The 11,206-nt window shown below is 45.7% G+C and overlaps 2 non-coding genes across 2 annotated transcripts; one reads left to right on the top strand and one right to left on the bottom strand.

Annotated features, from left to right (window-relative positions):
* The first annotated feature begins 6,851 nt into the window (after window positions 1-6,851).
* On the top strand, window positions 6,852-6,934 carry TRNAL-CAG. The gene has a single exon. It is a non-coding gene; the product is annotated as a tRNA-Leu (tRNA).
* A 390-nt stretch (window positions 6,935-7,324) lies between these two features.
* TRNAL-CAG lies at window positions 7,325-7,407 on the bottom strand. The gene has a single exon. It is a non-coding gene; the product is annotated as a tRNA-Leu (tRNA).
* Between the last annotated feature and the right edge of the window lie 3,799 nt (window positions 7,408-11,206).

Genomic DNA, 11,206 nt, shown 5'->3' with positions numbered 1-11,206 from the left:
TTTGCCTGGGCTTCTAAGATCTGACCGGGGAGGCCTTAGTGTCTCCTCTCCTTCGGGAGAACGGGAGGATGCCTGCGGCCTTCGTAGGTGACGTAAATTCCCTGCTTTGGAATTTTATTCAGCCTCTTTTCTTCACTGAATTTCTTCGCTGAGCTCTCCTTATTTCACCACTCTTTATATCCTTAATTAACGTTTAATTAAGCAGTTGTTTCCTGATCTTCACCAACGCCGTCCCCGCTTCGAATTCCCTGGATCCGCCGGGGCTAGACCCTGGCACAAACCTGCATGTCTTGCATTGCAAGTGGATTCTTTACCATTGAGCCACCAGAGAAGCCCAAAGATGGACTCAGAGCCAGGCGAAGTAAGATGATTGACTAGAGGAAATCCAGATATGTCCCATGAGTGACTTAAACTGCCAAGAAGCCAGAACCCTCTCTCTGAGCCAGTTCATATGTGTCTATTCACACATACTTCTTCCCCCTCCTAATAAATATTTCACTTGTTCCACTATTTCACTTGTTCCTGTCCCTTTGTCGAAATTCATTCCCACCAAGCAGACAAGCCAGGGTCTTGTCACTAGCCACTGGCCCTCGTGGTCTAGTGGCCAGGATTCAGTGCCCTCACTGCCATGCGCTGGCTTCAATCTCTGATTCAGGGGAAAACTGAGATCAAGCTGTTGCCAACTGAGACCACCCAAGATCAGTATCGTTTTTTTCTACTTTGTTTCTCGCACTCTGTGCCATTTTGATAAATATGTATAATAACACACAAAAATGTTTTCCCTTAAATTTTGGCCACTCCACCAGCATGTGGAATCTTAGTTCCCCAACCAATGATTAAACCCACATCCCCTGCATTGGAAACATGTGTGCTTAGTCATGTCCAACTCTGCAACTTCCATGGACTATAGCCCACCAGTCTCCTCTTTCCTGGGATTATCCCAGCCGGAATACTGGAGTGAGTTGCTGTTTCCTTCTCCAGGGTAACTTCCTGACCCAGGGATTGAACCCATTCTCTTGAAGCTCCTGCATTGGCAGGCAGATGGAAGGGTGGAGTCTTAACCACTGGAACACCAAGGAAGTTCCTCGCCACCAAAATTAAAATATAGAACATTTTGATTACTCCAAAAAGGTCCTTCATGACCTCCACTCTGGCTCCAGGCAACCGCTGATCTATTTTCTGTCATTGTTGCCTTGCTTTTTCCAGAAAGTCATATAAATGGAGTCTTATATGACATAGTTGTGGCAAGCTGAACAATGCCCACTCTACCAAGATGGTCCCTCTTAATCCCTGGAACCAGTGAATGTTACCTCTTCTAGCAATAGGGATTCTGCAGGTTTGATTAAGGGCTTTAAAATGAGATTATTCAGGATTATGTAATTGTGCTGTGCTGTGCTCGGTCATGTCCAACTCTTCACAACTCCGCGGACTGGAGCCCACCAGGCTCCTCTGTCCATGGAATTTTCCAGGCAAGCATACTGGAATGGTTTGCCACTTCCTTCTCCAGCAGATTTTCCCAACCCAGGGATCAAGCCCAAGCCTCTTGTGTCTCTTGAATAGCAGGCAGATTCCTTACCTGTTGAGCTACTACATTTAGAATGGATAAACAATAAGGTCCTGCTGTGTAGCACAGGGAACTATATTCAATATCCTGTGATAAACCATAATGGAAAAGAATATATAGATATGTATCAGTATTTATATGTATAACTGAGTTGCATTGCTGTACAGCAGAGATTGGCACACCATTGTGAACCAACTATGCATCAATCAATAAAAAATCTTTAAAAATCATGGAAGCAACCCAAGTGTTTATCTACAGATGAATGGATAAATGTAGTATACATGTAAAAAGCAAAGTGTAGTATAGATGTACAATGGAACATTATTCAGCCTTTAAAAGGAAGGAAATTCTGACACCTGCTATGAATACACTTTGAAGTTTGTTGTTGTTTAGTCACTTATTTGTGTCCACCAACTCTTTGCAACCCCATAGACTGTAGCCCGCCAGGCTCCTCTGTCTGTGGGATTTCCCAGTCAAGAGTACGGGGATGGGTTGCCATTTCCTTCTCCAGGGGCTCTTCCTGACCCAGGGATTGAACCCATGTCTCCTGCAGTGTAGGCGGATTCTTCACCACTGAGTCACCTAGGAAGAACCAAACCTTGAAGACATCATAAATGAAACAGGTCAGTCACAAAAGGACAAATATTACATGATTCTACTTATATGAGCTATCTAGAATAGTCAAATTAATAAAGACAGAAAACAGAATGGTGGTTGGGAGAGGAGGGAATGGAAAGTTATTGTTTGATGGGTATAGAGTCTCAGTTTTGCAAGATGAAAAGAGTACTGAAGACGGATGGTGGTGAAGTTTGTCTAGTGTAAGTATGTACACATACACACATACATGTACGTAACTGTCACAATCAGCGATGCTAAAGTGAATTTGCTCATAGATGCAGAACTGGCTTCTACCAAGGGTGGAATCAATTTCATTTTATAGATAAGATTTGTTTGCAAATTTATGAACTAAATTTTAAACAATTAAAACAGTATGATGAATGGATAAGAAGTTGTGGTACATATGTACAAAGGAATATTATATATAAAATATTATTAGTCGCTCAGTCATGTCCGACTTTTTGCAACCCCATGGACTGTAGCCCACCAGGCTCCTCTGTCCATGGAATTCTCTAGGCAAAAATACTGGAGTGGGTTGCCATTTACTCAGCCATAAAAAGAACACATTTGAGTCAGTTCTAATGAGGTAGATGAAATGAGAGCCTATTATACAGAGTGAATTCAGAAAGTAAAAAAACCACATATATAAGGAATCTAGAAAGGTGGCACCGATGAGCCTATTTGCAGGGCAGCAGTGGGGACGCAGGCATAGAGAACAGGCTTGTGGCCACAGTGGGAAGAAGAGAAGGTGGGATGAATTGAGAGAGTAGCATGGAAACACGTCCATTATCATGTAAAACTGATAGCCGGTGTGAGTCACAAACCCCGCGCTCTGTGACAACCTAGAGGGCTGGTATGGCATGGGAGGTGGGAGGGAGGTTCAAGAGAAAGAGGACATGTATAGCTATGGCTGATTCGTGTTGATGCATGGCAGAGACCAACACAATATTGTAAAGCAATTATCCTCCAACTCAAATAAATCCATTTTAAAAATTAAAAAACAAGCCACACTCACTCTCTGCAATGGCCCCAACACTCTGTGGAGTGTGCTTCTCTCTGTATCTGAATAAATCCACTTCTTACCTTAAAAAAAAAAACAAAACACACAAGAAGTCACAAGAGGAGCACACGCAAAAAACCTGAATACATAATGTGACTCCCACCAAAATATACCTGATTAGCCCACTATTTTAAAAATATTATTATTTAAACGTGTAGCCAAAGGACTTCTCTGGTGGGCCAATGGCTATGCTCCCTTGGGGCCCAGGTTCTAACCTGTAGAATTGTAGGTCAGGGATCCTACAAGTTGCAAGACTCAGCCAAAAAACAAAACAAAACAAAACACCTCAAAATCCATGTAATCAATATAAACATTTTTATTGAGATATTTTGCGTTCCTTTTTTTGCACTAAGATGACAACACATCCCAAGTGCTCTGTAGCTACATGTGATTAGTGGCTTCTGTAATAGACAGAACAACTGTAGACAACACCTAATAGTCCTTTGAAAGAACATCCAGGAATCTTTTTGTCTTTTCAAATTCTTCTCCAAGTTTCCTAACAGTTAAAACTTTCTTTCTTTTAGTTAATTATTGTTTATGATTTGACTGTGCTGGGGCTTCATTGCTGGGTGTGCTTTCTCTAGTTGCAGAGAGTGGGGGCTACTCTCTAGCTTCGGTGCGTGGACTTCTCATTGCAGTGGCTTCTCTTGTAGCACAGCACGGGCTCTAGATGCTCAGGCTTCAGTAGTTTAGGCAGGAGGGCACCATGGTTGCAATTCTCCGGCTCTAGAGCACAGGCTCAATAATTGTGGTGCCTGGGCTTTGCTGCTCCAAGGTCTGTGGGATCTTCCTGGATCACGGATCGAATGAGTGTCTCCTGCATTGGCAGGAGGATTCTTTTCCACTGAGCCACCAGGAAAGTCCTGAGTTTTTTTAAATTAAAACAGAATTACCCAAGTAATCCATGTTCAAAATATAAATATCACATGCAGGTAACCAATGAGAAAAAAAAATCACAATAAATGCCACCACGCAGGGATAATCACAGGTCCAGAAGGAAATGGCAACCCACTCCAGTATTCTTGCCTGGAGAATCCCATGGACAGAGGAGCCTGGTGGGCTACAGTCCACGGGGTCGCAACGAGTCGGACACGACTTCACTTTCACTTTCTTTGATGTTTCTATGGCCTCTGAGACTTTAATAGAAACATTTTATTATACACATATATTGTAAATAAATAATCTTTGTAATGAAACTGAGTTCCCCTGAAATCAAGTTCCTCTGCCAAGTTTATGAGTGATCGCTCTATTCAATACCTGTGACCATCAACATTGAGGCATATCAAAGGAAAGGAGGAACTGAAACTGTGCAGAACTCTGTGGGCCCCTCTCCAAATGCAAGGGCCTTTCTTTGGCCCCCGCATTTCTCTCTTTTTTCCCCCGCCCATTTCTTATTTGTAGGAAAAAAGTTTCAGCCTCCAAGACCTTCTCTGATTCAAACAGTAATTAGAGTGAGGGAATGCAGAAAGAAACCATAGCACAGCCTTGGGGTGTGCTCTTGGTTCCTCGTGGTGGGGATGTAACAGCCTGACACACATCTCTGAGTTCTATGGGAACAAAGCGCCCAGCCCAGGCGGAGGACGGTAATTTCAGGCTGAGCACCCGCCGGCTGGAACCTGAATGCTAATGTCTGAGGTTCTTAGAACACCGCCCTCTCTCCTCACCGCCAACCAATCAGAGGAAGGTTACACACCCTGCAGCCCTTCCCACCCTTAAGGTGCCTGTGTAAACTTCCCTGGAACACTTTGGGGAGTTCGGACCGTCTGAGCATGACCCACCGCTTCTCTCCTTGCATGGCCCTTGCCATAAATCTTTCCCTAATCCAAACTGACCTTCAGGTGTGTTTGGCCTCGCTGTGCTTTGGGCACCCACACTTAATTTAGGTGACAACAAGAGGTTAGACAGGAGGGTCAGAGGCACAGAAGGCATTCTGAAGACAGAAGCAGAAGGTGGAGTGATGTGAGGGTATAAGCCAAAGAATGTGGGTGGAAAAGGAAAGGAAATGGATATTTCCTAGAGCAGGGGTCTCCAACCTCTGGGAGCTAATACCTGATGATCTGAGGTGGAGCTGATGTAACAATAATAGAAATAAAGTGCACAGTAAATGGAATATGCTCGAATCATCCCGAAACCATCCTCCACCCCTGGTCGGTAGAAAAACTTCCTTCCATGAAACCGGTCCCTGGTGCCAAAAAGGTTGGAGATTACTGCTCTAGAGCCACCAGAAGGGACACAGTTTTAACCTCTAGAACCATAAGATAATAAATGATGTGGTTTTAAGCCACTAAATTAGTGGCAGTTTGTTACAGCAGCAATAAGAAACTAATACGGGAACTGTTAAATCCCCTCACCAGCCTTCCTGCAGTGACTGTCCAGCCTTGTCTTGAATGCCTCCTGTGATGGGGATGTCACTGTCTACACAGGCAGCTTGTTTTCTTTTCAGCGAGCTCTTCGTGGAAAACTTCCTCGGTGGTAACTACCTACCCATTGCACCTACATATCAAGCCTCAGTTCCTGCAGCAGGATTCAACAAGCACAATTCCAACCCCTTAAACACAGCAGGCTTTTGTAAACAGATAAATGGTCTCTTCTCCAAGTTTAACATTCTCTAGCTTTTCCTTCGTTCAGTTTATTAAAAAGGTATAAAAGCCAACTTTCTCTTTCTTGATGAGGCTTCACCTAAACACGTGCGGAATGGAAGCCCATTGCCGTGGCTTCAATCCATTGAGGAGTCCATACAAAGTCCATAATGCTATGCTATGCTAAGTCACTTCAGTCGTGTCCGACTCTGTGTGACCCAGTAGACGGCAGCCCACCAGGCTCCCCCGTCCCTGGGATTCTCCAGGCAAGAACACTGGAGCGCGTTGCCATTTCCTTCTCCATAATACCCTCTTCCAAAAAGAATCCTCTAGACCTACTCTCACTTCCCCCCAGGGGCCCAACAATAGTCTAGACCCTTTCAGGTAATTTTAGTCATTAAAAATAATGTGAAAACTTAGTCACAGCGTTGGCAAGTGACTAGAATTCAATAATATAGTTTCATTTCCATTGTTATTTATTTTTATGGTTATTTCCTGTTGATGGCAAGAGAAACTAATTTTCCGTTTCTGTGTAGGCTACAAAGTTTCCTTTTAAAACATCTAAGTAGTAAAACGGAGAAGGCAATGGCATCCCACTCCAGTACTCCTGCCTGGAAAATCCCATGGACGGAGGAGCCTGGAAGCCTGCAGTCCATGGGGTCGCTGAGGGTCGGACACGACTGAGCGACTTCACTTTCACTTTTCACTTTCATGCATTGGAGAAGGAAATGGTAACCCACTCCAGTGTTCTTGCCTGGAGAATCCCAGGGACGGGAGAGCCTGGTGGGTTGCCGTCTATGGGGTCGCACAGAGTCGGACACGACTGACTCAGCAAGTAGTAAAAAGATTGAACTATTTTAAGGGTAACGATAAATCTTGGCAGTACGGTGGTTATTGATTGTGGATGACGAGAGGCTGTATGGCTAGATCTCGAGCTGCGAGAGACCTCAGAATTATTTGAATAATTCCCAAGCCACGTCACACCAATAGTGACTCGAATAGAATTCCACGAAAACTTTCAAAGCAGGAAGTCAGGATGGCCGAGCGGTCTAAGGCGCTGCGTTCAGGTCGCAGTCTCCCCTGGAGGCGTGGGTTCGAATCCCACTTCTGACAGTACTCTACCTTTTTGCCGCTCAGTCGTGTCCGACCCTTCGCGACCCCATGAATCGCAGCACGCCAGGCCTCCCTGTCCATCACCAACTCCCGGAGTTCACTCAAACTCACGTCCATCGAGTTAGTGATGCCATCCAGCCATCTCATCCTCTGTCGTCCCCTTCTCCTGGCCCAAACCCTCCCAGCATCAGAGTCTTTTTGCCTTTTCCTCACTTCAAATGTCTGAAGAATGGCTTTGCGGTTTCAGAGAAGGACTCCTTTTACATTTCAAAATAAGTCATCAGGAAATAACATGTCATAAGTAGAAAATACTTGTTTTGTAAAAAGATTAATATCCACAGGGCATATTTCAGACGTCGCCGTTCGTGAAAAACGAAAAAGATCTAGCTTTGTCAGAAGTGGGATTCGAACCCACGCCTCCAGGGGAGACTGCGACCTGAACGCAGCGCCTTAGACCGCTCGGCCATCCTGACTAGTGCTGAAAGTATTTTGCAAGTGATCCTCTTCGAAATAGTTCCAGTGTGCGCATGCGTGGCGAACGGCAGGCGCTGCGGCTTTGTTCTCCGCCCAGCGTTAGGAGGAGCTAGATACAAGCTTTTGCTCCAACTGGGGGAGCGAAATGCGACGCGAAGGTACAGAAACCCGCCTGGGCAGCAGCAGAGGGCGCGCGCGGTGTGCTGGAGAGTCTGAAAGGCGAAGAAACAGAGGACTCCCACCTGCTTGCATTCGTGCCGCCGACAGGCTTTCATTCTGCACTCATGTACTTACTATTCACATCAGCTTTGATTTGCATGTCTGTATACATTTACATTTCTGCATACATGCCCTCATGCCTTTACCGCACAAAGCAGACAAATCCGCACATTCGCTTTGGCTTATAGGTCTCTGAATCAGGTGAAGCCAGGGGTATCGCAAGGCCTCCGGGCAAGCGTACCGCGTGATCTCCTTCCTAACATTCGTCGAAACGCCAACTTCACCTCTGTATGTGTGTTTAACTCATTCACGCAGACTCCAGGTTACATCGAGTCCTGCAGCGCGCAAAGCCATCAGATCCGTCTTTTTCCTGACCGTGTTCCTAGCGCCCCAACCTTGTTTGACACACAGTAGGCGGGCAGGGAATGTCCGTGGATTAATCCCTCCCGCGCCGCCTCCTTCCCGCATTCCGGTTCTTCCCTAGGCCCCCGCAGTACCTTCCACCCACTCCTTCCCCCACTCCACCCACCCAACCAGAATTACCCACGCACTCGCTCTGTCCAGGGACCAGAAGATCCCAGGTCGCGAGAGTACCTTTCTCCACGGGATTTCCTGGAGGCCTATATAATAAAGAGAATTTCTGCCCTCAAGACACATTCAAATCTGGGGTAAAGGGAGAGAGCTAAGAATTAGGTGAAAGGCAAAATGGCAAAAAAAAAAAAAAAAAAATGCTGCTAAGTACAAGAAAGAGGATGTCAGGAAACTTGCAAGAGGCTTTGAAATGGGCCAGGACAAATAACTGGGTGTCCTGTCTGGGGCACTAGTCCTGTTTGATTCTAGGGCCTGCACCTTTCATTACTACAACACACAAATGAGTCTTAGTCATGGAAATGCAAGTGGATTTTGTTGGAGTGGAATGCAATTAACTACTGCCCTGTGGATACTGGCCATTTTTACAACTGTATCCATTCTATCATTCTATCATTTCTGATTGTCAGTGTATATGTGTGTGTTTTGAATCAGTTGTAACATCTTGCTGTTTTTTTTTTTTTTTTAATTGCTGAGTTAAATGATATCTTTGACTTGTGTTCTTTTTATATTTAGGTGAGAATCATAGTTTTACCTTTAAAAAAGCCTCTTTTACCAATGATCAAGAGTGACTAGAGGCTCTCATAGGTGGTCAGGGAGGGCCCCTCTCAGAAGACAGTGAGTTCTGAAGGGAGAGACAAGCACAGTCAAAGCCAGGGATGGCAGTGTTCCCAGGGCAGGGGGCAGGGTGGGTATAGCCTGTGCAAAGGTCCTGGGGCAGAGAGGGATTGTGGTCTGTTGAAGAGGCAGCAAGGCCAACGGGACAAGGTTAAGCGTGGGAGGAGGCTGAAGTCCATATCACACAGGGCTGGGGTGCCAGGAAAAGGAGTTTGGATTTTCTTCTGTCTGTGTTGGAGTCACTGGAGTGTTCAAAGCAGGGGAGTGACAAGATTCAGTTGGCCTTTCAAAATGATCCATTTGGCTGATCTACAGAGAATGGATGTGAGAGGCAAGAGGAGAATCAAAAGCCCAGGGAGATGGTCATGGAAAGAAGGATGAGAGATGATGGTGACTGAGCCAGGGAAGTGGAGATTGCAAAGGGTGGTCAAGTTCAAAATTCAGGGTGTGTTTTGGAGGTATAACTAATTAGCCTGGCTGGCTGGCTGATGTGTGTATGTGTGTGTGAGTGAGTGTTTTGTGTGTGAGTGCCTATACACAAGAAGGTGGAGAGAGTGGGGTGTAGGGATGCAACAGAAAGTCACCAAGATCAGAGGGCTTATCAGACACTCACAACTTCCCTCTGAGGCCAGTGCTCAGGCAGGAACGGTTAGCTCTGTCCTCCTGCCCCATTTTGCACAGCAGAGAGCTCAGGCTCACACAGCCTGAGTCATTCACCAAGGTCCTCTTTGGGGCAGAAGCCTTGTGCTCAGGACCTCTGGAACCCTCCCCTCATACCTTCTACCACCAACCTTTCTAAATGTGTATCATTTGGAGATAAGAAAACAATGTCAAACCCAGAGCTACAGCCCAAGTCAGTCCCACTCTTCCTGCTCCCCTCCTGGCCTGGCTGGGAGAAAGTGCTGATTTGATGAGGGTCAGTGCTGCGGCCCCACTCAGACCTGCCCCTGGGTTTGGGTGGATGGTCAGCTATCTTCCCCTGACACCTTTCAGGTGCTAGATTTGTGGCACGGAATAAGCCATTTTAGAACCCCATTCCAGTCCCAGATCTCCAAAAATGGGAAAGGGTCACTATTCCTGTTTATCCCAGTGTCCCGTTATCAGCAGCCCAAACACCAACAATCAATCCTTGAGGGACCAGCCTCACTCATTTTCTACTCTCGGAAGTTGTCCGGCTGAGGAGAGGAAAGTCCCCTGAGCTCACCCTGGAAAGTCTACTAGCAGCTGGGGAAGTCCCAGGTGACTATGCTCACCTCTGCTAGGGACAGATGGAGTCAGTCCCCGAATGGGAACCTGGTACTCAGCCAACCGAGGGGCCTGAAAATTCCAGGGATTTTGGCATCCCTGGAATCTTGGCATATATACCCACCTCTGCCTGGGTAAAGAATGGCAGGAAACTGAATTTTAGTGAATGTCTCCCTTACATCCATTATTTTGCTGAACATTCATAGCATTACCACAATACAGAGTAGCATTACCTCCATTTACAGAGGAGATAAATCAAGCTCAGAGAAGCAAAAGAATTTACCCAGAGTCACACAGATAAACGGAGCTTGATTTTTCTGGCTTAATACCCCTCCTTGAGAACTATTCTGAGCCTGTAACAGTGATTGGTTGTTGTCCAGTTGCTCAGTCTTGCCTGACTCTGCAACCCCATGGACTGCAGCACGCTAGGCTTCCCTGTTCATCACCAACTCCCGGAGCTTGCGCGAACTCATTCCATTGTTGAGTGATGCCATCCAAAACCATCCTCTGTTGTATCATTCTCCTCTTGCCTTCAATCTTTCCCAGAATCCGGGTCTTTTCTAATGAGTAGGCTCTTCTCATCAGGTGGCCAAAGTATTGGAGTTTCAGCTTCAGCATCAGTCCTTCCAATGAATATTCCTGGTTGATTTCCTTTAGGATTGACTGGTTGGATCTCTTTGCAGTCCAAGAGACTTTCAAGAGTCTTCTCCAACACCACAGTCTGAAAACATCAGTTCTTCAGCACTCAGCTTTCTTTACAGTCCAACTCTCACATCCATACATGACTACTGGAAAAACCATAGCTTTGACTAGACCTTTGTTGGCAAAGTAATGCCTGCTTTTTAATACGCTGTTTAGGTTTGTTATAGCTTTTCTTCCAAGGAGCAAATGTCTTTTAAATTCATGGCTGCAGTCACCATCTGCAGTGATTTTGGAGCCCCAAAAAATAAAGTCTCTCCCTGTTCCCATTGTTACCCCATGTATTTGCCATGAAATGATGGGCCTGGATGCCATGATCTTCGTTTTTTGAATGTTGAGTTTTAAGCCAGCTTTTTCATTCTCCTCTTTCACTTTCATCAAGAGGCTCTTAGTTCCTCTTCGCTTTCTGCCATAAGGGTGGTGTCATCT

This window comes from Bison bison, unplaced genomic scaffold, assembly GCF_000754665.1.
Source record: "Bison bison bison isolate TAMUID 2011002044 unplaced genomic scaffold, Bison_UMD1.0 scf7180017864473, whole genome shotgun sequence".
In the NCBI taxonomy this organism is placed as follows: domain Eukaryota; kingdom Metazoa; phylum Chordata; class Mammalia; order Artiodactyla; family Bovidae; genus Bison; species Bison bison.
The sequence above is the reverse complement of the archived record's forward strand: the minus strand, read 5'-3'. Positions and strand labels throughout refer to the sequence as shown.